The sequence below is a fragment of the Rhipicephalus sanguineus genome, chromosome 8, assembly GCF_013339695.2.
Source record: "Rhipicephalus sanguineus isolate Rsan-2018 chromosome 8, BIME_Rsan_1.4, whole genome shotgun sequence".
NCBI lineage: Eukaryota > Metazoa > Arthropoda > Arachnida > Ixodida > Ixodidae > Rhipicephalus > Rhipicephalus sanguineus.
The window spans coordinates 54,306,374-54,332,036 of record NC_051183.1 but is presented as its reverse complement, the minus strand read 5'-3'; the positions used below and the strand labels follow the sequence as shown (position 1 = coordinate 54,332,036).

The following is a 25,663-nucleotide window of genomic DNA, read 5'->3' as shown; positions in this document are numbered from 1 at the left end:
GCAATGCCCCTAGACTGTCGCGCCACCAAGCGGAATTCAGGAGCGTCCTCTCGAGGAGGGTTAGTAGACGACAAAATGGCAGCACTACTCGCAGTCGCTCCTTGTTCGGCTGTGCTAGCCTCAGTGTTAACGCGTTGGCAAGAAAGAAACACTACGACTTTGCATGTTCCCTGCAATCAGTGAACAAACCGGGCCCTCCGTGACACGAGAAATCTGATTCGTTCTTGCGAGACGCGAAGTTTTCGTGAAAATACGTGGCAACTCGCGCTTTCAATGCTAGCCCAGAGCGTACACATACTATCAGCTTCGCGAGGCTTTCAGTAGCCACGTAGGTTAGTTAAATGTTATCGTCTGACATATTCAGTTGAAGCTCACCCTGTTTTACTTGCATATAGCATTGGTCAGTGTTTCTTGTAGTGCATGAGTCCCATAACACTGTACGCGGAGGTTGCGCGGGCTCGCGATGTGCTCTTGTATAACTGAGCGATCTCAAGTTGGCGATACATTAAAATAGGGCCTCTATCCTTTGTCAGCAAAGCGCTGTACGAATCGTGCGAGCGACGTTTCAATCATTCGGGACGCGTCTGCTCGACGCCCTTCGTGGAGCGAACGCTTCCACGCCGTCCTTCGCCAGTGTGTTGGGTTTCATGGCCACCGCTGCGCCGCTTGTTTTTGTACGTTTGTTGATAGGTGGCAGCACACTGCAAGCGATTTGCTTGTTGACCGGTCTGAGAGCAAAATATTCCCCGCGCCCAGACGTCTCTCTAATAATAAACGTGGTGACGCGGAGTGGTCGAAGTCGTTCGGCGGAAGAAATTCTTCAGATTGCTTTCAGCAGTGATGTTGAAAGAAACCATCTTCACGACGAGGACTTTTCCACTGGACGTAGAAGACTGTGAAAGCACCGAGAGTGATAGCGACGATGAACGATCAGCTGCTAACTCACGAGGAGCGAGTTGCACTTCACGTCCCCTCGTGCGTTAACGTTCTTTCACGCTTGTAAGTCACTTTGATTGTATATAATGTATAATATCCTTGAACGGGTCAAAATAAAAGCATAGTTCCTCTTGTGCGTTGCATGTATCACAATTATTGTGGGATATTATGGAGCGCCGCATGCCGCCAACACGCTCGAGCTCGACTAGCGAAGCGAAATGGTTAGAGCGATGGAACGTGCAGTCACGGCCACAATCCACGCCTCTCGGCTAACTTCGACGTTGCGAAAAGCATACGTGTGCATTCTTTCGATATTCATGTTTCGATCGTGCTGATAGAACCTGCAACGTGCGAGTGAAGTGAATTGCACACGGCTAGAGTCTCAGCATGGGTGTGACACAAGCGCTAATGAATGGGATGATAAATGCTCGTGTTCCGTTGAAGACGTAACTCCGCGATCCCGACTGCGCAAGTAATGACGACGGCGTATTATGTTTGCAAACCATCACCACGTTAAACGTGTGGTCCCGTGCTGCAGCGACGGAGCTACTCGCTGGCGAAAGCAAATCTGTCAGGCAGGTTCGGCACGTACTACCTCGGAGTGCCGTTCAGCTCACACGTCAATTCTAGTTCATGCAGTTTTATGTAGCACGCACAGGATTTCGCAAAGCATCGTTATGCACGGTAACGGAGCTGAAATATAACCTTTCACACCGCAGCAAATAATTAGGTGGCGTATACTTAGCACTTTCCCTGGTTTGGGAAAGTATTTTGGTCTCATATCCATTTCAGCGCAGCTCATGAAAGTGGCACGGGCCGTACGTCCGCACGTCCTATCTGTTCCTATGCTAACAAACGGGTTGACCCTCCTCCTGGCGCCATCTTGAAAAGCACGGCGCGCCACCTATAGTTCGTGGGCATTGCTAGGGTGGCTAGCCACCCTAGCATTGCGAATACTTTATGTATGTTCGTGCGTGCGTTTGTATGTGTGCGTGTATATATACGCAAGCAAAACTGAAAAATTTCGGGGGGGGGGCGTTTGAACCCTCCCCCCCCCCCCTTGGCTACGCCCCTGCAAATGGGGGTAGCGGCCTTTTGTTTGAAGCGCGGGCTGGGGCACTGCGAACACTTGTGTACCGCCGTCGATTCGACGAAGCTACCGACGACACGAGGGCTTTATGCCGGGTGTGCGAGCAGGAAGAGGAAACCATCCCCCACCTTGTGCTACGCTGTACGTCTTTGTGCCCCCGCCAGCGAGAGGGCACTACTCTGCCCGAGGCACTGGGGTTTGCGCGCACGAGTGACACGGTGCTGCACGCAGGCGATGAAACGGCTGGTGCAGTGAACTATGCAGCAGTTCGCACCACCAAAGCAAGGCTGGTGCGGTGGTGGCGAGCGACGCAGCGGCAGTGAATTAGCCGTACAGACTTATTTATGGTGCTGTGAGTGTGTGTGTGTGTGTGTTTCTTCTTTTTTTTTTTTTTCGCTGGCTAGGGCAAATTAATCTTGCCCGCCCGATAAAGGGAATAGCCCCAAGTCATCATCATCATCATCATCACGTTTATATATAAAGTGGACGGGGGGATGGCCGCCTGGCCGCCGCGGTAGCTCAGTTGGTAGAGCATCGGACGCGTTATTCGAAGGTCGCAGGTTCGGTCCCTGCCCGCGGCAAGCTATCTTTTCGTCCACTTTTCTTTCTTCACAATTCCTTACATTTATTACTAAAAGGCAGCGTCTCCTGCGCCGCGCGGCGCAGCAGCCAGCCCCACACAGAAGTGGCTCCTGCGCCGCACAGAAGTGACGTCACTTTAAAAATTATTACTTAAAGCTATTTGAATGTATAAACTATTATTGTATAATACGTTAAATTTACAAATATATTACTAAACAGGTGTTTTACGAGTCAATTAGCTTATATTTGTTAATTAAGCACATATCACAAGCATTTTAAATACAGGGGGCGCCATGGGCGCTGCGGCAACTTCTTTCTTTCTCTATGCTGTGGTGGTGGTAACAACCTTATTGAAAACTCCGGCAAATTCGTGGCCTGGTCCTAGGCCGCCCCCAAGGAGGACCGAAGACCCTGTGTCGTCGTTGCCTGGAGGGATTGCTGGATGCCCAGTTGATCCTGGAGGTTGGAGCTAGCGCGGCCGTCCACCGCGCCGTAGCTTCATCAGAGTGTGTGCACCATAAAGTTTCTCAGTGTGAAGTGTGGATTATTGTTGTTGGACGTACTGCATTTTCTAGATTGCAATGCCAAGCGTGTTGTTGTGGAAGGTGAAAGTGTCCTTGCCGCCGAGTTTTGCTTGTCGCGAAGGGCAAGGTCGACGATGAAATAAATGCTTTTGCACAGTTCGCGTGTGAATGTCCGGACGCACATGCATGAAACCCCACTGCGTCTGCGAAGTGTACTTACGAAGCCCGTGATCTCCGTAGGCCAAAGCTACTGCATTGCAGGCTGTTTTGCTAAGTGAGAAAACATACGGCCGTTCTCATCCGTTGCTACGGAAATGCTCCCGTACTGTCACAGGCCGTGCGTGTTATTCAGCAAGGCAGACGAGCTGTTTTGTAGGTAGATGGGCTAATGCAGTTGGCACTTGCCCTTGGGTATCGTTTATCAAGTGCTAATCGCCTATAGCATTACTTTGGCACGTCAGTATTTTGAAGCGGCCTGCCGGTTACCTCGTCAGGTGGTGACGGTATGTTGAGCGACATAAAAAATGTTGCATATTCGGCGTGGCTACGTTGCAGTCCGCCTTTTTGTCATCAAAACTTTGATAAACCGTGGAAATCAACATTCCTGACGCGTGTGCCGGAGAAACTGATGCAGCCAGCTGCATGTGAACTTTTCGTGTCCTCCTGCGTCTCGCCGATTAAGAGCATTAATTCGCAAAACACTGTATCATAATAAATATAGCCAATTCTGCGAGGGCCATCATCAAAGGGCCTGTGGACAGGACCACCAGCAGCAGCAAGTCAGGCTGACGGGAGGCCGATGAGGAGGCCCAAATGTAAAAACAATAGTAGCGCGACCAAAAAAAAAGTAAATAAAACAAACTGCGAAGGGGCTCGAACCAGCGACCTTACCCGTCCTTCATGTGCTGCGCTAGCTAACTACGCCACAGCTGCCGATCAGTTCGGAGGGTTTAACAAGCCGGTTTTGTATTGTAGTCACGCTGGACGTAACTTTAACATTTTTCATTTTTACGTCTGGACGTAACTTTCACAGCTTCTATTGTTACGTCTAGACATAACGCTAGACACTCCCGACTATTCAAACCATATACTATTATTCAAACGAAGCGCCGAACCGGAAAGGTGCATGACGTCACATCCGTGCGGCGCAGCAGCCGTTTCTGTGTGGGCATGGCTCGTGCGCCGCGCGGCGCAGCTTACTAAAAGGCAATCCCCTATACTTTCCTTGGCATTATTGTCTGTTAGTTCTCATTAATATTGTGTGTATATATATATATATATATATATATATATAGTGATCACGATGTACTTGTTACTTTGACAAAGTCTGGTCCAGCAGACGAAACGTAATCTATATCTATACTGGTGAAAAAAAATAGCACTTCAACTGTTTTTCTATTTTTATTGCTAAGCTTTACTAAGAGCCAGCTCTTTGCACTATCACTTCAGCTTGGCACAGTATTCGCAACTTCCACGGCCTATACGTGGCGCGACTGTACATCCAACATGGCGGTCGTTGAGATTATCGGTACGGCATGGTACGGTCCCTAGAATATTTATCGGCCCGCTACAGACTGCTTTAGGTATGTACACGTTTGGCGAAGAGTTCAGTTCTTTGCGCTTTGGTTGCACTCTGATTTATGTTTTTGTGAAAGCAGGGTTGCGGTGTCATATTGTAATAAGTAAAGGAATGTCGGATACGTGATCGGTACCTCATTAGGAAGATAAATATGCACACAATTGTAAATAAAGCAAACGCACTCGTCGCGTTGCTTGCGGCGCTTAATAGCGTATTGCAACCACCGCTGTGCTGTTAGCACAATATGATAGTAGGAGTCTCAGTAAAGATCTCTCAGTAATATCAGAGACATTCTCGGAGACTTGCTTTATGTCATTTTTGCTTGCATTGCATTCTGCTGCGTAGCTTGCTCAGCTCACTTCAAAGCGCGAAGTAATGTAAGTAAACGAAAAAAAAAAATGTGTTGCCCTTCGAGACCGAAGCTCAAGAACCACTTCAGGCATGTGCGATTACTGGAAATACGATTTTATTGCGCTTTCTTGGTAAAAAGAGAAAAAAAAAAAACAGCGGAATGCCACAATAGTTCGACAAGCAGCGAATGAAACCAGCGGCAAGACGAAATTTTCACGTTTAAGATGTGACGTTCCTGTTATCATCCCATGCTTTCGGAGTTTGAGAAGTGCAGTAAGCATCGTACGGGACAGGGATGAAAAAACAGTGCCATCAGCAAGTAATACCGAACAAAAAGTGCTGGAGATGTGAAGGTCACGGAGGCACTTCACAGCCACTTCAGACGTGGAATGGTGCGGTGGACGCTTTGAAACCGGACTTTTCATTTTATTCTAGAGGCGGAACGTATTCCTAATCAGTTCTGGTACTGTCTGTACAGCGACTGTGTCGAGCTGAGGAACGAAGCGCGAGAAAGGTGATATGAGGTAGTAGATACATATTCGGACACAAAATGGGATTCTGCGTACATTCATGGGCCTTGGTTATTTGCTTGCGAAGTTTAACCCGCTTAACCACTCACGGCTTTTCTAGGCGCTAATCTGAAGGGGAGGCTTCTGCTTTGTCTCCCGCTCGAGGCCCGCAGTAAAATCAATTGCCTTTTTCTTTTTATTTTCCGTTCACATTGAGGAACCGATAGTGTCACGCCACTATCGAGACCGTGCACACCGTCGCAAAACGACCCCAAACGAGACAAAACAAGTGGCAACATTCGCCGACTCCAGCGGGTCTACAGTGTACTAGAATGTAAGCGGGTCCAACATTTCAATAATCTCAACAGAGCTTCCGGCGGCCACCGCTCGGCGGCGCCACGGTACGTGAAAGTTGCGAATACCTTAGACCATGCAATGCATAACGTTCGCGTGTGCTCGAAGGCCCGACTTATGCCTTTTAATGTGCGGGTCCGAGTCCGGCCCGGCCCGCAGCCTCAAGCCCGGGCCCGGCCCAGAGCCGTGGCTTCAAGCCCGGGCCCGCACTTTTAAGCCCGAGCCCGGGCCCGCCGGAAAACGCTTCAGACGGCCCGCGGGCCGGGCCGGGCCCGTGCAGTGCTCTAGCGTGTCCTGAAACGGATTGATTGACTCTATAGCGCTGCGTAGCTTTAGGTTCTGTTGCCAAGATGTTGCCAATGCATGCCGGGGTACAGGCACGTAGCCAGGTTTTTTTTTCGGGGGGGCCAAGGCCTAATTGTTTGAAAGAAAGTATTTCCATGGCAAAAATAAAACAAAAGTTGCCCGGGAATATAGAAGGCCGGACGAATTTCGGGGGGGGGGGGGCCTTGCCTACGTGCCTGCCGGGGTATTATCTTGGCAACAGCGCCCAGCGCTTCTTGGCTGGCATCAGTCAAACCATTTCGCAGGCCACGCCGCAGAGCGTTCGAATTCGTGTGCAGAAAAACCTTTGTATTCACCGTTTTAGGAGCTTGCTCCTTTTGCTGGGGGGTTGTCTCTCGTCCCTCCTGCCGTATACGCTAGTTCTCATTGCTCCCGCTAGAGGCGCAGCTGCGCTCCCTGTTGATTCAAGTATAGTATATTCTAGGCACTATAATTCAAGGGCGCGTGCTCGCTCATTGCGCGCTTCCTTTCTCTTTCGCCGGACATCACTCAGTGCATTTCGCTACCGCTACTCATCATGAACCCCGAAGAAGCCAAGGCAGCAGCGAGGAGGGCTCGCCGCAAAGACCTTGCGGTGAGAGCTCGCGAGGCCGAAGAGAGACGCCAGAGCCGACAGCAAGCACAAGCCACTACCAGCACCGAGGCGGCAGCAGCAGCGAGGGCTCGCGATGCCAAAGCTAAACGGGCTCGTCGACAAGCGGACCCGGAGGCGGCACGGGCCCGCGAGGCCACAGCGAAGCGGGCGCAAAGACAAGTTGACCCCGAGCTGAGAGCCCGCGAAGCAGAAGCAGCGCGGAAGCGTCGGCAAGCGGACCTCGAATCGGCACGGGCACGGGATGCAGCGGCCAAGCGCCTGAAGCGGGCGCTACCCGAGGTTGGTGGCACCGATGCTCGCTTTAAGCGCGATTTCCTAGATCGCAGTTTCGGCCACAGCTGCAAGGTATGAGACCGCTTGTGGTTTGACAACAATCTCGACCATTCTGAAGCTCTTGAACAAAATGTATATACTGCATCAATATGTAAATTTGTGTACACTCAAACCTCGATATAACGAAAACTGATATAACGAATTATCGGTTATAACGAAGTAAACGAAGAATAGTCTTGTCATAGATACAGTGGTACAAATAAACGTTTATAACGAATTTTCGGATATAACGAAGTTATTTTCGTGACAGATGTGTCCTTGTTATAATGAGGTTTGAGTGTATATAGTGCATCAATATGTAAAGTATAAAAAATGTGTATATAATGTGTATATACAATCACACCACAACTCTCGTGTCACTTCTTTATATGATGATGATTGAGCAGGTGTACAGAGGATTCATAGTTTACCGCATTTAACTCTGGAGCAAGCTCCATCATCATTAACTTCGGGGATATGCTGTGATTGTTTATTGAGAACACCGTAGAACTGTAGCAAAACCTGTTTGAGCACACTCGCATCTGGTGACTATCCTTTCTCACCCTTTAGATGAACGATGTCACCTGACTAAAGGCCTGTAAGTGTTACGTTTGGTTGCCCACATTGTGGTCGAGCTATTTGGCTGCATGGTGGATTAAAGTAGGGAAGACCACACCTTAGCAGTTCAGTGGCAGAACTATTGCATTCGAGAGTATATGTGCAATAGTTTAGGATTCCTGGGTTGAAATCACCTCCTTCATCTTCTTGGTGTGTTTCACCATTCGCACACCTTTCTTAGAGAGTCCACGAAACGTGGAAAACGAGGGCTTGATGTGACGCGAGTCATACGACATTGCGAAGCAAGTAAACTCACCCTACGTAAACTGTGGTCCATTTTCACCAAGAACTTCAACGTGGTACTCCGTGCAAAACAAAAATTTGCATTTTGCATATGGCTTGTTGGGCTGAAGTACACTGTAGTTTATCAGTCTCTGAATAATTGGAGTAGGAGTCTTAAACAATCAGGTACATTTTACCTGCTTATCCATGTAGGGCTGCTCCAACCCTTATTGTTGGAGAATGTGGAGTTTCTCACATCAGGTGCAATTTCTCAGGTTGAGATCCATGAATGAACAACAAGCTGGGCCCCCAACGTTGGTTGGTTGGTGGTTGGTTGGGTGGCATAGATCGGCAAAAAAATTGGAGCTCACTAAGACTCACTCAAGAAATATATCTTGCTTTGGGGGCTCACTCGGACTCAGACTCACCAAAATTTTCCTCAACATGACTCACTCAGATTCAGACTCTAAACTTTGTTCTCAACTGGACTCACTCGGACTCGAATTCACCAGCTCATTACTCAACCGGACTCATTCAGACTCACGGCTTGACCTTAGTCTGAGTGAGTCAACCCACGAGTGCGTTAACGTAAAACTTCTTTTTCGATCACAGTGTTAATGCTGTTTAACGTCAATATCTCACATAATTGGTGCTCTACGATATGCCATTTGATTTTGTACCGTCTTATATGAGTTATCAGTGGTTTCAATCCAGTAAGGACATTTTTATGAAATATGTGACTGGCACGAGATGTTTATATGATGAACTTCCCGTAGAAGAGCTTGTGGGAGGAAGTCATGGCACCCCCCACCCGCAACTCATGCCTCCGATCAATAAATATTGAGATGGTGCAGAATGCTAGTGTGTTAAGATGTATGTGAATAGACGAGTATAAAGTTAAGCCTGTGTAAGGCTGATAGTAAAACTGAACATGAGTAGATAGGGCCACAGGTCAGCAATAAAAAGTGGAGCTCACTCAAGAAATATATTTTGCGCTTAGGGCTCACTTGGTATCAGACTCACCAATATTTTCCTCAAGTGGACTCACTCGGACTCCAACTCACTAAAATTTTCCTGAGCTGGACTCACTCCGACTCAGACTCACCAAAATATCACTCACCCAGAATCACTCAGACTCACGACCCGATCTGAGTCTGAGTGAGTCAACTCATGAGTGAGCTTGCCGACCAAGTTGCCCAAGAACCCATTCGACCGTTGGAGCACATGCCTTTCATGGAGAACTTCCTTGTTGAGCTTTGTTAAGTCCACACATATGCGGATGCCGCCTGATGCCCTCAGAACTGCGACCAGACTGGAACACCATAGCATCGTCTTTGTAATGCACCTGATGACCCATTGTTTTTCCATCTGGTCCAGCTCTTGCTTCACCTGGTTGTACAGAGGAATAGCAATTCTGCGAGGTACACTGAGGGCAAATGGCTTGGCATTTGGCTTGAAACGAATAGTGTACGCCTCCCCTACAGTACCAAGTCCATCGAAGATTATCTGGTGAAGTGTGGCGTCGCTTGCAGTGCTGGCTGGCTTTTCAGGTCGCTCGCTGTGCAGCGTCGATGAATTTCACAACTCCCACTGCGAGTATAGCAGGGTAGCCTAGTAGAGGCGTAGACTGCGAAGCCATGGCATACATTGATGGTACGCAGGTGCGGTTCTTCCACTTCAACGTAGCTTTGAATTGTCCAGACACATTTAAAGGATAATTTTTTGAACCTGTGAGATGACCTTCCAGTTCTTTTAGTCGAGACGGTACTCCAAAAAAAGTGCTCGGAAGAGCGGTAACTTCTGCGTCTGAGTCGACCTTTAACTTGAGTGGGATGCCATTCACGTGAACCCAAACAAACTTAGCTTTTGCTTCCCAACTGGTCTTGATGGCATGCATCTCGATGGCATGCGACTGTGCGAATGTTGCTTGGCTAAGCAAACTGCTTCAAAGTGTCCTTTCTTTTTGCAGAAATTTGGAATCGCTTTCTTGGCAGGACAAAGTTTACGCTGATGCACTTCTTGTCCGCAGAAGTGACACGATCCTTGCATCAAGTCGGCGAAGGGGGGTTTCTCTTGAACCTGACGCTCTATTGCGTGACTGTCTTTTCACTGGCTTGTGCTTGCTGCATCAACGGCGACTGACCCAGGTGCCCGATTTTCTCGTTCACGTTTTTCTCTTTCGGCATCTTCATTCAGCCGTGCATGCAGGAGCGCTTTGTCCAGCATAAAGTCAGAAGTGCAGCAGAGTTGTTCCACAAGCCGATGCTAAATCGGTCTCAAACGAGCCTATCCTCGATGGACACTGAGCCATAGCTGCATCTTTTCACCACGTTTTGCAACGTGGAATAAGAAGCATCGCGCTTTCGTCTGCTTGCTACGTCCACTTGTGAAAACTCGTGAACTTCGTTTAGCGGGTGAACGAAATACGAGGTGAACTTGCTTTTCACAATGCTGTACAACAGAGCTTCTTCGGCCGGCAAGTTGAAAGATGCTAGCAGGCATTAAGCTTGAACACCCATGCAATAAAGAAGCATTCGTACCCAAACCTCGTCAGTGGCCGAGTGCATTCCGGTAGCATAGGCATAGTCCTCGAACTGCTCAGTTAGGTGGACCATGCACTTAAGTTGCTGAAGTCAATGCTCGATGGCTGTTGGAGTCCAGGTAATCCGGCAAGCGCAGCGTTGGGCTTGTCCGCCATTACAGAGAGCAAATGGTGGCCACTTCTAACACCATGTACGATGCAGGATGCTGACAGATGCTAGGCATGTCTACACAAGTGACTCGGAGCTGTGTTGACCGAACGAATGCCCAGAGATTTATTCGACTACCCCATATATAGAAAACATGGCGCATTGCGCCCCCTGCAGAGGTGCTATGCGCCATGCTTCCAGAATTCCAGAAGGTGATCAACGTAGCTAAATCAATGTGTCTGGAAGAAACATTTGAGAAGGACAGATGTATGCTGCGAGTCCCAACAGTGCTCAGAGGAATCATCTAAATGATTAAGTACCACTTGTAGTTTATCTGAATCCATGAATGCAAAAGCAGGGAGGCACATGCTTTTGAACAGACACTAAAGTGACGCAATAAATCAGTTTATACAGATAAATCGTTCTTTCACAACTCTACTGTCATTAATTTCGCCATCATAGGTCAATTATTAGAGAAGGAAATAAAGGTCAAACTTTCATGTTTGCATTTTGCACCGAAACTTCAGCACGTCAATGTTAGCGTGACGTCATGAACTTCAAAGAGATTTTGGGCATTTTGCCCACACTGGTCCATTGAAATTTTTTGAAATTTGCTATGTTAAGACTTGTGAATTGGGATTGAGCACTTGTAGCTGGCGTCGAAACACGAGAATGACTCGTATGAACTTGTTCTTGAGCACTTTTTTTTTCTTTATGGCTGTAGCTTTGTTATTTTTCGTGTGTTCCTCTTAGTGTACAATGAAGCAGAGGAATATCTGCAAATAGATATGGAAGCTGTCAACTTTCAAACATTTAACGAAGAAAGGCAGATAATTATTTGGTTTAGGTTGAACCTGTGGAACTTTCCTCTATGCACCTTTAAGGTTTAATACATGCATGCTTTGTTACGCTCCCCGGCGCTAGGTTGCAGTTCCACCCACAGTCATGCGACGCAATGCTGCTATGTGCCACAACCAGTCTACGTCGTGCGAGATGGGCCTGTCCAAATCGACGCAGGATGATATACCCACTCCCAGGGTCTCTAGACGGATGCAGACCAACAAGTTGAAAGGCTTCCACAAGCCCTCCTCAACCCCGAAAGTGCCACTGCAAGGCAAAGGTACACCCTTATGCATTTCAATATCATCACAGTCATCAAAGAGTCACTTATACCCATGTCACATAGGTGTCTGGAAGGCCTTCCAGCCTTTAGTCCATTGACTTAGTGGTCAAATTGGAGCTGCTAAATGGGCATTTTGAAAGTCGCCGAGTCAATAGCATATCGAGTCAATGCAGCAGCCTACAACTCTACAGAAATCCTGATGGCCATTGAGCAACGGAAGCGGAAACAGTGCGAACATGCCGTGTTGTACACAATGTGCTCCGACTCACGATTAGAGAAAACGTAATCAAACCAGTATGCTTTAAAAATAGTATATGTGAGTGATATTAATTATTTAATAAAGTATTTCTGCCATTTGAAATGTGCGAACTACACAACAGCGATGTGCATGTGTTGTCGAGAGTATGTGCAGCCGCATTGAGCGGCACAAACATTGCCACTGTTACGCTGCTGAACAACTTAAAAACTAAACATATATGTGTAACAATGTATAAACAAGTTGTTAAATTGTTTGAACAAAAATAACACACGTTTGTGCTTTTGATGGATTTACCGTAAAATCTCGAACAAGCACCCCCTTCCACTTTTCGGGAGATTTGACATATGCGCCAATGACTGAACAAGCACCCCTCCCCCCCACCTCCCTCCTGACATTCCCTCACACCCAATCCTACACTCTTCTGTTTTTCAACATGTTCGCTGCTACAGAATCCTGCAGCAGTGGTTCCTAGGATCCCAAGGTCTTAGAGTCTTTAGATATGTGCGTGATTTCTTGGTGCTTTTACAGTTTGTGCCTTGGGATTGCATTCCGACTTTTCACATATTGTTGGGACATTTGAAGAATAATATAATAAAATACCACGATATGATTATGAGACTGCGTAGTGGAGGGCTGCGGAAATTTTGACCAACTGGTGTTCATCGCACTGACATCGCACAGTACACTGCACCTAGGCTGTTCAGAAAGAGCTGTGTAGTGCAGTTCCCGTGGGGTTTTCAGATATCCCAGATGCATAGACTATGAGCATGAGGATTATTTTCCTTCCGAAGGTGTTGTAACGTAAGGCATACTGCAAGAACTCCATAAAAGAGCCTGCACAGTCAGTCCAGCAGTTGCCATCAACATAGCCTTATACGTCTCATAAAAATTGCAGACCTGGTGATATCCTGTTTTCTAGTTACATTATCTATTCTTGCGACAGGCCAAGTATGTGGCTGAAAGTACAGCTTCATCTCGTTTTAGAAGCTCTTCAAATGACTAACTGTCTAGGCGGGAATAGTGTTGCATCCATGCATTAAATGAACGTAACAATGCTTCTTTTGTGTGTGTGCTAGCGAGGTTGCAAGTTTTTAACCATTTTTTTCATCATAGCGCACTAAACTTTCCGTTTTATTTTGGCAGAGCCTGTAGTGCCAACAAATTCAAGAGGAGCCAGCTGTGCAGTGCAGGGACATGCAAAAGTCGATGATACCATGGAAGGTGACTGCCGTATCAAGATGGCTGCCGACACATCGTCCAACCTAAATAGAGGAAACCCTTCCCTCAGGAAAGTGTGCATTATAGTTGATGCATACGGCTGCGCCATTTGCTCGCGCAGTTTCGAGGAGCAGGATGCCCTGTTCTTGCACGTACTGGCATGCCCGTTGCCGGAGCCGTTCCACTGCGGCCTGTGTTCGGAGCACTTGACAAGCTGGGGCGCGATTCGGGACCACCTCACTGCTCACATGCAAGAGAGGCACGGCAAAGTGCCCACTGTGTGGCCACACGTTTGGCAAGCAGCACTGGACCATCCAGCAGTCACATTCTGCACCACCACATGCCCGTCCAGCCATTTGTGTGCAACTGCTGCGGCAGAGCGTTCTTTGCGAAATCGGACATTCACATGCATAGCGGCCAGTGCCTTGCAAGGATGCGAGTGCTCAAGAAATACCTAGGCTTGAGTGAGGACTCGCAGGCTCGCAGCCGCCTGGCCACCACGGTGCACAAGCGCTCCGTTTGCCCGACTGCATATTTGGCTCATGTGGTGACAGCGAGCTACATGCCCACTCATTTGGAGCAGGTGCAACAAAGTCGAGAAGGTGAAGTAAGTACATTCCATTTCATTTCATCGTATTTTATTAGCTTAATTTTCGCAGGCCACGGAATTCCCAAAGAAGTGGTTTCCGACAATGGCCCGCAGTTTTCGTCGACTGAGTTTTCACTATTCGCCCGAGACTACAAACAGCATGAGTAGGCAAATAGTTGGGCTCATTTTATTTTCTGAAGATTAACACTGCAGCTAGAAATCAAGGAAATAACATTTAAAGATATGCCACATGCCCCCACCCATGACATAAGCAGTAGAACGTGGCTCGTCTGAAATGCGCTGATATGGGGTTACGTCCTGAAGACGGAGCAGCCCAGCAGACGATGTGTGCAGCTGAATGAGCTTTGTGGGCATGCGCTTACCCTCGCTCTGTTTGCAACTCGGCTCCATCGTATGGCGCCAATGCACAGAAAAGTTGCCACTCGCGCATGCCATTTATAGAGTTGGGCGGCTGTACATCGCTTGCAGCGTAAATCACTCATGACCCGGCTTATGTTAATAAGTTAATGCAAAATGCACAGTGCTGCCACTGGACATGTGATGCGATGTGAAAAAGGATCATGTTTGGTACAGCGCAAAAACGACGAAGATGGATAAGACAGAAGGGGCATGGACGAGTGCTGACTCGCAAATGGAAAAATTTATTTGAAGAACACTTGGAAGGTCAGAGCAAAAAGACATCCAGCCACCTCCACTTCGCGAACGCTGTCGAAACAGCAAAGCTTATGCCCGTCCTTCATCAGGCCATATTATACTTGTATATATTTTTCAAGTCTTCCATTCACTGGCACTTAGCTTCGGCCTCTCTTGTGCGAACATCGCAGTTGGCTCGGCAACGACATGCCCGTTCTCGCGTCGGCTGTCGCTGACGCTCACGTTGGGTGGCTTCTTCATTGGAAGAATGAGAAATGTTCACTACTCTGAAAGCGCAAACTCCTGAACATTGCCACTGATATGCTATTTTACACTCCACTGCGCCTGTCCGTCACTCCATCTTGGCGCACTTCTTGAAGGATCACCCCTTGACATACTCCGCCCTCGCCTCTCGCAGCACACGCAGCCCTCCCCTTCCTACCGAGCCTCACTGTCTCCACACTGCGAGGCCACGTGATCACCACTACCACAACCCCGGACATGAAAGCCTTGACTAAGAACAGCTTCGCTGTTAAAACTGTGTCAACGTGCGCAGAAGGGTTAAGAAGGTTGGGAAAGGAAACATTGCGTGTGACCTAACGCTGGCTGTGGGATTAAGCATGCGTCTTTGTTTGCACCTTGCAAGCATGGTATTGTGTACAAGATTCCACTTACTTGTGGGAAGCTTGTACACAATACGTGGGGCAGAGTGGCCGATGCATTAATTAATGTACACTTAGAGTGCACAATCATTCGCTCAAGAATCCCAAGAGTTTGCATCTTGCATCCCATTGCAACACATGTGGCTGCTCACCTGTTTTTGCCGATGCAAAGATATTGTCAAGACATAGTTGCCAGACAACTAGAGAGGTGATAGAGGTCTTCCGCATTAAGGGAGTACTGGCACAATTTTTAGGCACCGTAAACAGCACATTTTTAGTTTTCTTGGCATGCATTATTAACACTTTGCACACATTTGCGCCAGACAACACGTATAAAATATTTCACTTTGCAGTTAAAGTTTCCTTCGCCCAGTGTCTGCAAGCCAGCCCCACTGCAATGGACATTATCACGATGAGTCGACGCAGTGCACTGCGCTAACTCTGCGTTCTGCCTGCAGCCTAAATCGCAGAAATCACTGTTGCAGTCACTGGACAACAATTCACTTATCTTTCCTTACATGCACCACATGCGACTGACAGCAGATGACAGAGGTGCTGCCAGTACACGGCGAGATGCCATCTCCTCGTGATGCGAGGCTGTGTTTACACGTCACTGCAAAACTGCTCCCTTTATATCGAAACCGAAAGCGTTTTTTTCAGGTAGTGGTACTAAAAATATATTCAATGCATTCCTGGGCACCACGATACTCTTTTAGGGTTCTTGACACCAGTGTTCTTATTTCGAGCAACAATCAGAAAATATTTAAATTTCGTGTCAATACTCCTATAACAGATTGGGTGATGCATGCGTTAAGTCAAGCGTCATTAGGGAGTTTTCGAATAGCGTACGCCAAGTTAGCGTTTGCGGCCCGCTATTTCCGTCACTTAACGAGACCCCGCAAGCGGTTAGCGTACGACGCATGCGCAGTTGCGCGAAAAGCCAACGCAAAGCTTTGTGTATGCTATTCGAAAGCTCCCTATTGTCTCTAGCGGACAAGGAGTTGGTCTACTTGCTCAGCATGTGTGCCGTTGGGTGATACGCAATCTTTCGTTTCCCAACTTTCTTAACACCTCTGTGCTGTATTGATACGCTTTTCGGCCGTACGTCCATGTGTTCTTCAAATACATTTTTTCAGTTGCGAGTCGGCGCTCATCTACGTCCCTTCTGTTTTACTCAATCTTCGTCGTTTTCATGCCGTACCAAATATGCCACCTTATCAACTAGCCCAACTTTCAATGCAATTGAAAGAGAAACGTGGGCTTCCTCACATAGGGTTCATCACAAAAAGAATGTTTTGCAGTCGCCTACAGTCGGATACAACTTTAGAAGTCGGCGTCATTTCCTCCTCAAAGGCAGATGAACACAAGTCTGCACCAATGGGCGCGCACTCGGGACTGACATCATGAGTGGGACTATTTCTTTAGTCGCGGAGGCAATCGGCTGCCGCGCTTCGGTCGTCTGGGTGGGGCCTCTCCTGACTTCTTAAGTTGTATCCAACTATAGCTTCGCTACGTGCATAGAGCTTCAAAAGCTAGACAGCATTCTGTGGCTGTGATCATTCAACCACCATGAGAATGATGGGTAGTATTGGCTTCAGATTGGATTGCGTTTCTTAGCGAACTTTTTCTGGAGGTTCAGTTTCGTGCCGTGCGCATCAGCTCTGTCTTGCCACCAACAGTGTGTATGGTGTTTTCTAGCATTAGTAGTGGGTTGCCACGCAAAGCACTCAAGCGGTGCCTTTGTTGTTGAAAGTGGCTGAAGCGTGCTAGGTCTCTTGGTTTGCTGCGATGTTGCGGCTTTAGAGGTTGTATTTGACACTTTTAGCAAAACGTCGTTCATGCACCGCTCTGCACAGATGTAGTGTCCTATGCCACGCAGGAAACTTCATAAAGTTCGCTTTTTCTTCAATACAAGTGTGTCTTGCTGAGGTGCGGTCAGTTCGGCTGCAAAACAACAGTGAAGTGAAGTAGGTGCACCGGCACGCTCCACTGACTCACTCAGCATTACAGTTCTGTGCACGGGCAAATGCGCCTGGCATTGCAGCAGAAATACGTTAAGTGTACCTCATTTGATGCGGTATATGTATATATTTGCATAAACAGATTGTGCATACTTTTGAGGGAAAAACACACATGTTTGTTTCCACTGTTGCAAAAAAAAATTATTATTTGGTAATCCCAAATCTAGAACACAATTGCAGAGCAATGCATACTCTGCTGGTTAAGTTTTTCCAGGCTTCCTTGCAATCTCACAGTCACGCAAACTTTCTGCGACGAGTTTTAGATGTGGAACAATGAGGCAAATAACAATTGAAAATAACTTCATATCATTTTGCTGAAGAAATGCCACTTCTAAACACCTGTTCAAGCAATAGGAGCGAGCATTGGCAGGGAGACAATTCTTTCCGACATGCCAACATGATCCGTTTAGTTTCTTCAAACTCCTTCACAGAGAGAAAGGAATAGAATTAGTTAAACTTTATTTCCTTGAACAGGCTGTTTATGCCTGGAAATGGGTGGCCACCTCAGTCCAGGTAGCCGTGAACTTGACGTGATAGGCTTGGGTAACTGGTCCTCGGAATGTGGGCTTGTCAGCGGTGCCTCCCACTGGTCCTCCATAGGTGATTGGATAGGCGTTGTCTGTGTATTCTTGTTACATTCCCAGACCATATGGTAGAGTGTTTGGCAACTTGAAAAATTTGCATTCTAATCCATATGTTCCAGGTTGCGTCGCGTGTAGCAGAGTCTCGTGGAGGTAACTGGCCCACTTGAGGTCACCGCAGTATGATGGATTTTTCTGTTTAGTTTGCATTGTGGTGCTGGGCATTTCCACCTGTTGTTTTTGTAATGTTCTAGAAGTAATGAGGCAGTTTGAAAAACTGTTTTTGTTAAGCACTTCACTGGCCTCACAACTTCAAATGCATAACCGAAGTGTGCAGTGGTACCAGCTAAAGGGGCCCATTGCAAACTCTTTTACAATCGGTTGGTCTTGGAGAATCCACTCCGGGTTGAAGAGCGGAATCCATCTTTGGACAGTCAAATTTGAACGTCGATGCATTCAATGTTCAGTATAGATGTATATCTGGTATGCTGGAATAGTGAGAAAATCTTTAGATGAATACATTTTGTTCTTGCTGATAACTTGTATTGAAATTCAGCTGTACTACATTACTAACTTTATCGCACTTATCTCTCCCTGTGTCTAGGGGCAAGAGAAGCATCCCTTTGACTGCGTAAATGACAGTTCAGATGGTACAGGGCCTCCGAAGGACAAGCAAAGAGTTGAGGCATTTGCACAGTGCTTCATTAAAGTACAGGTTGCTCACAAGGCCACATACCATGAGACCATCTCTGAAGCTACACAGGCTGAGTTGCGCCCTTCCACAGTCTCCAGCTCGACACAGTGTGATCTGGAAGACTGAAGATGCTTTTTGAACTTCTGCTGCAAAATGTAGGTTCATCCCCACGCTTTTTCATGTGATCATAAATCAGTGCTGTCACTGGTAAGGATTGCCTGTTAATAGTTGAAGTATAGAATAATTGATTTTTGTACTAGGATTTTGGTTTGAGTTAGATTGCCATTTGTGAGAGATGACTTTTATCTCTACTGCTACAGTGAATATTGGATATAACAGACTGAATTATGCTTCCCGTGCTCTTAAAGAGGTTCAGTTGTTCTACAAACGTGACACCACAACTGGAGTCTTGGCACTGTAGAAAAGAAAGGTGACAATATAGCAATCACATTTTGTAATTTGGACATTATTTGTTAGGTAGCGATGTTACCATAACACGGCGTGAATTTATCGGAATTATTGTATGTTGAAGGAACCAAGGACGAGCTTTGAGGTTCAACTCTCCTCTACCACAGTTACTCCTTTTAATCCATGGTCTTAGAGCCAAACCACAGCTCTGTGCAGGTGCTGTATGTACAGTTTGTGGCAATGCTAAGTTGAACGTTGGTAATGCCGGGCTCAGTTTGAACCAAATTGAAGACTTGCACGCACTGCTTTACAATTACATTGTAATGTGGCACGCGTACGTCACAGATTTCGTGGTAATCCTACATCTAGAGTCTTCCTGTCCCCATCATCATCTTCATTGCCCTTTCTCCCCGTTCCCCTTTTCCCCTGTGCAGAGTAGCAGGCTAGAGTGCTCAAGCTCAGGCCGACCTCTCTGCCTTCTAATAAATTCACTCTGTCTATCTACATCTAGGGGTTTGTCTTCAGCTGGAAGATCTACATTTGCAAAATGATGAGCACTCTCTCTTGGATACAAGTGACTGTTTTGTGCTGTGCAGTAAAGTTCACTGTCATTTTTTCCTTTCATAGTGCCTTGATGTGCTTTTTCACATGTCATATTTTCTTACATACTGTGCCAGCCTCTCGATGCTTACAGCGCCTTAACTCTCACAGCACGCACAACACTTATTGTCTTCAATCATGCAAGCCAGCGCTTCGAGATTCTTGGCTCCTTACTTGTGCCACATGGCAACAATTTATTACTCTTACACTCACGGACAACTTTTCTTAGCAATAAGGGGAAAGTTACGGGGGCGCAGCGTCTGCACATCTACTGCTGTCTGAAGTAATCTGGTGTGGCGTGTGTTATGTACCATGTGGAAAGTGATAACTGCATGGCATAAGCGTTGCAAATTATTTGCTTTGTTTGATATGACAGCCGTTTGTGGTTAAAGTTCGTTACAAGTTTCTGGGGCAGGTAGACGGAAGTGTCGCAATGAGGCGGACGTTCACCCGAACATGCAGACGCTGTTTAGTGATTGAGATACACGTCAAGGGCGTGACTTTCTCACACTTGCAAAAACGTGAAATGACAACATATACGAATAACAAATATAAATATTTCACTGGTGTGTGCTGCGTCCTATCTCAAAGAGCTTCCTATTGAAAGCGCGGGAGATTTTTTTTTTTTATTCTCATGTAGACAACACTGACACAATTCTGGGACTGCAGTTATTAGCGGCATCAATTTGCACACTTGGCTCTGTAGCCAATTATAAAACTCATTGATGGTCTAGTGTGTTGTGCGCACTTGGAAGTATCAGGGTGCGTGAACAATTAGACGCATTCACAAGAGAGGGTATGGCGACAAGCTCAAACTCTCGCTGCTTACTCATTGACAAAAGCATTGAAATGATTGGAAAGATGCGGCTCCAAAAGCTCGTGCACAAAGACGAGGATAATATCAGCAGCTATACATGCATATCAAGAGTATCAGTAGAAGCAGTGTGACGCACGTTTGGTACGTGAAGCTTTTGCCATCTCAAAGGAGGCAATTAATTGACTTTGTTAGTGACCCTTCTATCAGTCTGGCTAGCGGAGAGAAGGTGTTCCTCGATATGTACAACCGTGGTCACGTCTGTGTAGAGAGCGCGACCAGCCGATTTTTGCTCTGCGGGGCGACATCTTGAGGCAGTTTCGGGCTCTGATGTGGTCAGCCTGACTACTAGGTTGCGCATGCTCCTGACACACCATGTCAGAGCCCAAAACTGCCTCAAGGTGTCGCCCCGCAGAGCAACAACCGGCTGCTCGCGCACTCTACACAGACGTGACCGTGGCTGTACATGCAATTGCTCATCTCATTCTTATCGTCACATATGTGCTCTTAGTGTTCCTATTTATTCACTGCTTTTGCCAATGATTAGCATGAATACGTCTATTTATTCTTGCACCCTAATTACGTCCAAGTGAACAGTTTACTTGTATGAGTGACAATGCACATTCTTCTAGCTGAGATTGGAAGATATGAGTTTTATACATGAAGAGGAAACCATGTGATTGCCGTATTTCATTAGGATATAGCAAAGCCCAATCCTGCAGCAGGGTGATTCCACGAGAGATCGAACATGCGTGTCCGGTCGCAATTTTTGTTTTGCCTGGGTTTTTTATATGTTATGTGGGAACATTCAAAGTGCACGGAACTGAAAATTTTATTTCTGAGGAACGCTCCCAGCGTGCCAAAAAAATATTTGAAGGTGGCGGCGCGAGCCTCCTGTTTTTTCTCACTGCAATGTTTTCGGATTTCACGGCCGAATTTAGCGCGAACTATAAATGATGTGTCGAAAATTTTTTTTGCTGGTTTTAATACGCATTACTGTGAATTACACCCGTGCTTTTTTATGCCGTCCTCAAAAAGAAGAAAATGTGAAAAAATGGCAAACACGGCCGAAATCAAAAAAGGGTCCTAAGTTTGAGGCGCCTTGGCGCCTTTGCTATTTCAAACAGAAACTTGAAAACAGTGTCAACTATAGAAAAGAGCCTTTGCAACATTTATACGGAAGATCATTTTCCTACGGGCAGCGCAAAAAAAGAAAAAAATAGTTAAAGAAGCAAGTTTTTTCGAAAAAGTACATTTTCAAAAAATAAAATAAAAAAAACTCCGGTCTCAATTTTGACGACAATTTTTTATCGAAGAGCTCTTATGTCAGTGAACACACGGTTTTAATATCATATGTCCTCATTTGCTTTGTTTACGAGATATAACTGGCCAAAATGACCCTTGCTGTGTGTGCTCACTTCAGTGCGACTGATGGTTGTTATTAGCTTGCATTGTGCGTAAATCGCAGTTTTAATTATTCTGCTGCAGCAAAACCTTGCTCTGGTGGCTTTTCGTCAAGAAAAATGTGTTCTCAGATTTTATTTGTGTCTAGCGTGTGCAAAAGTGGGCTGCTGCCGCCCTCTAAAGGGTGATTCCACGAGAGATCGAACATGCCTGTCCGGTCGATATTTTTGTTTTGCCTGGGTTTTTTATATGTTATGTGGGTACATTCAAAGTGCACGGAACCGAAAATTTTATTTCCAAGAAACGCTCCCAGCGTGCCAGAAAATATCTGAAGGTGGCGGCGCGGACCTCCTGTTTTTGTTAACTGCAATGTTCTCGGATTTCACGGCCGAATTTAACGCGAACTATAAATGATGTGTCGAAAATTTTTTTGTTGGTTTTAATACGCATTACTGTGAATTACATCCATGCTTTTTTCCAAGTATTCCAAGGAACCTTTGCAACATTTATGCGGAAGGTCGTTTTCCTACAGGCAGCGCTAAATAAGAAGAAAATAGTTAAAGAAGCGAGTTTTTTTCAAAATAGTACATTTTCAAAAAATAAGAAAACTCAGGCCTCAATTTTGATGACATTTTTTTTTTTTTGTTGAAGAGCGCTTATGTCAGTGAAAACACCGTGTTAATATGTATGTCCTAATTTGCTTTGTTCACGACATTTAACAGGCCAAAATTACCCTTGCTGTGTGTGCTCACTTCAGTGCGATTGATAGTTGTCATCAGCTTGCATTGCACGTAAATCTAGTTTTAATTATTTTCCTACAGTAAAACTTTGCTCTGGTGTCTTGTCGTCAAGAAAAATATATTCGTAAACTTTATTTGTGTCTAGCGTGCGCGAGGGTGGGCTGCTGCTGCTCTCTAAAGGGCTAAATCGTACGCAGTTTGCAGCTTACAACCTCAACTTACCCCGCCAGTATTCGCTAATCAGAAGCGCGCGAGACACCGCGAACACATGGTTTAGGTCACTTTGTCAATACTCTCCTTGCACACAGAATAAAGCATCTGTATGCAGCGAAGGCCAACTTAATCTGTAACTAAATGCCACAATCAGCAGGCGCGCTGCTATGCAGTTGTTTTCTCACTGCCTGCTTGCTTCCCTTCCATTACGTGCATTGTACGCTCTAACCATCTTCCCCATTCGACGCACACTGTGCCTAAACAACATTTGTAAAAAGTTAGCTCAATCATTTCCGACCCATTTATTTCACTTCCCGCTATCACATGTTTTCGGCGTCGCAGATAACGTCTTCCTGTATCATCTCGACCTTTACCTCAGCGTTTCAACAGCCAGAAAACGTGCGGTGCGGCATGATTAAGCCATGGGTGGCCGAAGCTGCCCAATTTATGATGTTTTGTTGCCACTTTACTAAAGTGCTTTCCCACGTCGAGGACAGCAGAGGTCATTGGTGGCGCCAGACGGACATTACCCTTAGTTTTGACAATGAGAGCGGCCTACAAATTAAATATTACAGCCCAAAGCGCTTAGACACCCTTAGTCATAAAATGTTAAACCGTGAGCAGTTCTGGAAAGGCATTCATGACAGCTGCGCAGATGTGAGATAATTTGTGCGGCGCAGTTCAGTATAAACGTTTCGACTTGCTCTAGGTCTAGCTGTTCACTACACGCGATGCGTGCGGCCCATGGCTACGTCCGATTATTCTGTACCGATTATTTACGTGTTCACAAAAAGAAGATTGCTGAGGAAAACGTTTTCGTTGCGCAAATTCTTTTTCTTTGCTCTTTTTGTTGTTGCCTACCTCCAGAAGCTACTGTCATAGGCTGAGGATCTTCGCAACACCTGCGAGGTCTACTTGCATTGCTTTACCCTCATCAAGGAAAACCTGTCTACATCTAACCGCGATGAGGTAGACCAGGCATTCCTTCAGGAAGAAGAAACGATTGATATCTTGAACAGGCGCGCCCATCTTTCCTCTGATGATTGTAGGCGAGGTTGTTTGAAGTTTCTGTTTGAAATAGCAAAGGCGCCAAGACACCTCAAACTTAGGACCCTTTTTTGATTTCGGCCGTGTTTGCCATTTTTTCACATTTTCTTCTTTTTGAGGACGGCATAAAAAAAGCATGGATGTAATTCACAGTAATGCATATTAAAGCCAGCAAAAAAAAATTTGTGATACATTATTTATAGTTCGCGCTAAATTCGGCCGTGAAATCCGAAAACATTGCAGTGAGCAAAAACAGGAGGCCCGTGCCGCCACCTTCAAATATTTTTTTGGCGCGCTGGGAGCGTTTCTTGGAAATAAAATTTTCAGTTCCATGCACTTTGAATGTGTTCACACAACATATAAAAAACTCAGGCAAAACAAAAATTGCGACCGGACACGCATGTTCGATCTCTCGTGGAATCACCCAGCAGCAGTTAAACAAAACTGAGTGTGGTTGAGAGGCTGCACTTAGTAAAGCTTTCTTTCTGTCACACACAGGTGTGCACGGTCACCCAACCCAAAATAATACAGCTGCAGCTTGGTACTGATCTGAAATCATTTACGACTACACATAAAACTGGTTACGGAGCTTCCCCTACAGTTAAAGGCATGCCATCTAAGAGACCGTTATCAACTGTTGAGCTAGAACATGTCTTTCATACGTGCAGTTGATAACGAACTCTTTGCAGCAGAAACCTCAGAATCACCAGTGCTGATTTTGGACAAAATTGTATTCAGCGACTGTTACTTGCCAGGCCACTAATTACATTAACGAAGTCAGTCATAGGATGACTAAAAGAAGGAAATGTTCAATGTCCACTTCATGTGGTGCATGGCAAGCGCTCATAAGAGACTTCATATGGCAGCGTTTGAGAGCACGTCAGTAGGTCTTTCAAGCAGATGGGTGTATTGATTGCGAGGGAAGAATTAAGCGAGGAACACCACTCTGTGCAGAAGCGCAGATAACATGAGGACGACCTGTCAGACAACAAGAGTAACATAGCTGTGTAGTTATTTCCTGAAAGGGGCACAATGCATATCCATTTCATTTGTAGAGTACTGCAGGCCCGAAGTGTGGGCACCTGTCAGGGGACGTCAGAGTAAAGAAGGTATGAAGAAAAGAAGCAATAGTGCATCAGAAATCAACAAGTATATTTCTGCATTCTTGCAACACTTGTGATCTTTGGTGTCATATGTATTGCTGAAGAAAACATGCACTCTTGCAGTGTCACAAGACTACAACATGTTTGAACATTCAACTAGGCGTGAAATATGTAAAAGGGTTTCACATTAGGCACTTCATTCACTCTGTTCAAATAGATTGGAATGCAGAGATGATTTTACTGCACAATTTAGATGTACTATAGTAATCCGAGAGGAGCCCAGGTACTCTATAGTAGCACGAAAGCATGTGGCTAACGGAATTGATGGAACCATTTCTTGTTGTCATTAGGCAAACAATCATTTGAGCCAGTGACAGCCATTCAATTTGACAGTTACCTTGTGGGCAATGTGGTTCTGTCATGTTGCACGCAGACCAATGCCACAAAGGGGGACGTCACATCTCTTGCAATCTATCATTGAGAAAGTTAAGATGGCTAAGCTTTTGTATGAAACAGTACATAATATAGCGAGTTTAACTGCATTACTATGAAGAATGATTTTTTTATTTCAAGTACTAATGGTTTTGGTCCAGTTTGTGGGAGACTGCTGCTTCTTACAGCCTTGGCCTGCAGTAGGTCTGGGGCAGCCACACCCACCACATCCTGCAATGTGCAGCTAGGGCTGCCCCAGCATGTGCCACACACGTGCTCTGTTCGTTTCCTTTATTTCTCGGCATCCTTCTGTTGGCCATTCCAACACTGCCCCTCCCTCACACCCCAGGACACCCAACCGTGCATCGGGGTATTGGAGGAGGCACACCTATCG

At 46.2% G+C, this 25,663-nt stretch overlaps 1 protein-coding gene across 2 annotated transcripts in view; it reads left to right on the top strand.

Moving 5' to 3' along the window:
• The window catches only part of LOC119401917 (zinc finger protein 19), a 75,097-nt gene that overhangs the window by 35,653 nt on the left and 13,781 nt on the right, over positions 1–25,663 (top strand). The window contains exons 1-4 of one of the 2 annotated variants that reach the window (XR_007417114.1): positions 6,768–7,144; positions 11,632–11,827; positions 13,233–13,914; positions 18,419–19,540. The exons of the other annotated variant lie outside the window; for it this stretch is intronic. The gene's annotated coding sequence lies outside the window, so the exon portion shown is untranslated. Of the gene's footprint in view, positions 1–6,767; positions 7,145–11,631; positions 11,828–13,232; positions 13,915–18,418; positions 19,541–25,663 lie in introns of those variants that run through there. 2 annotated transcript variants of the gene reach the window in all.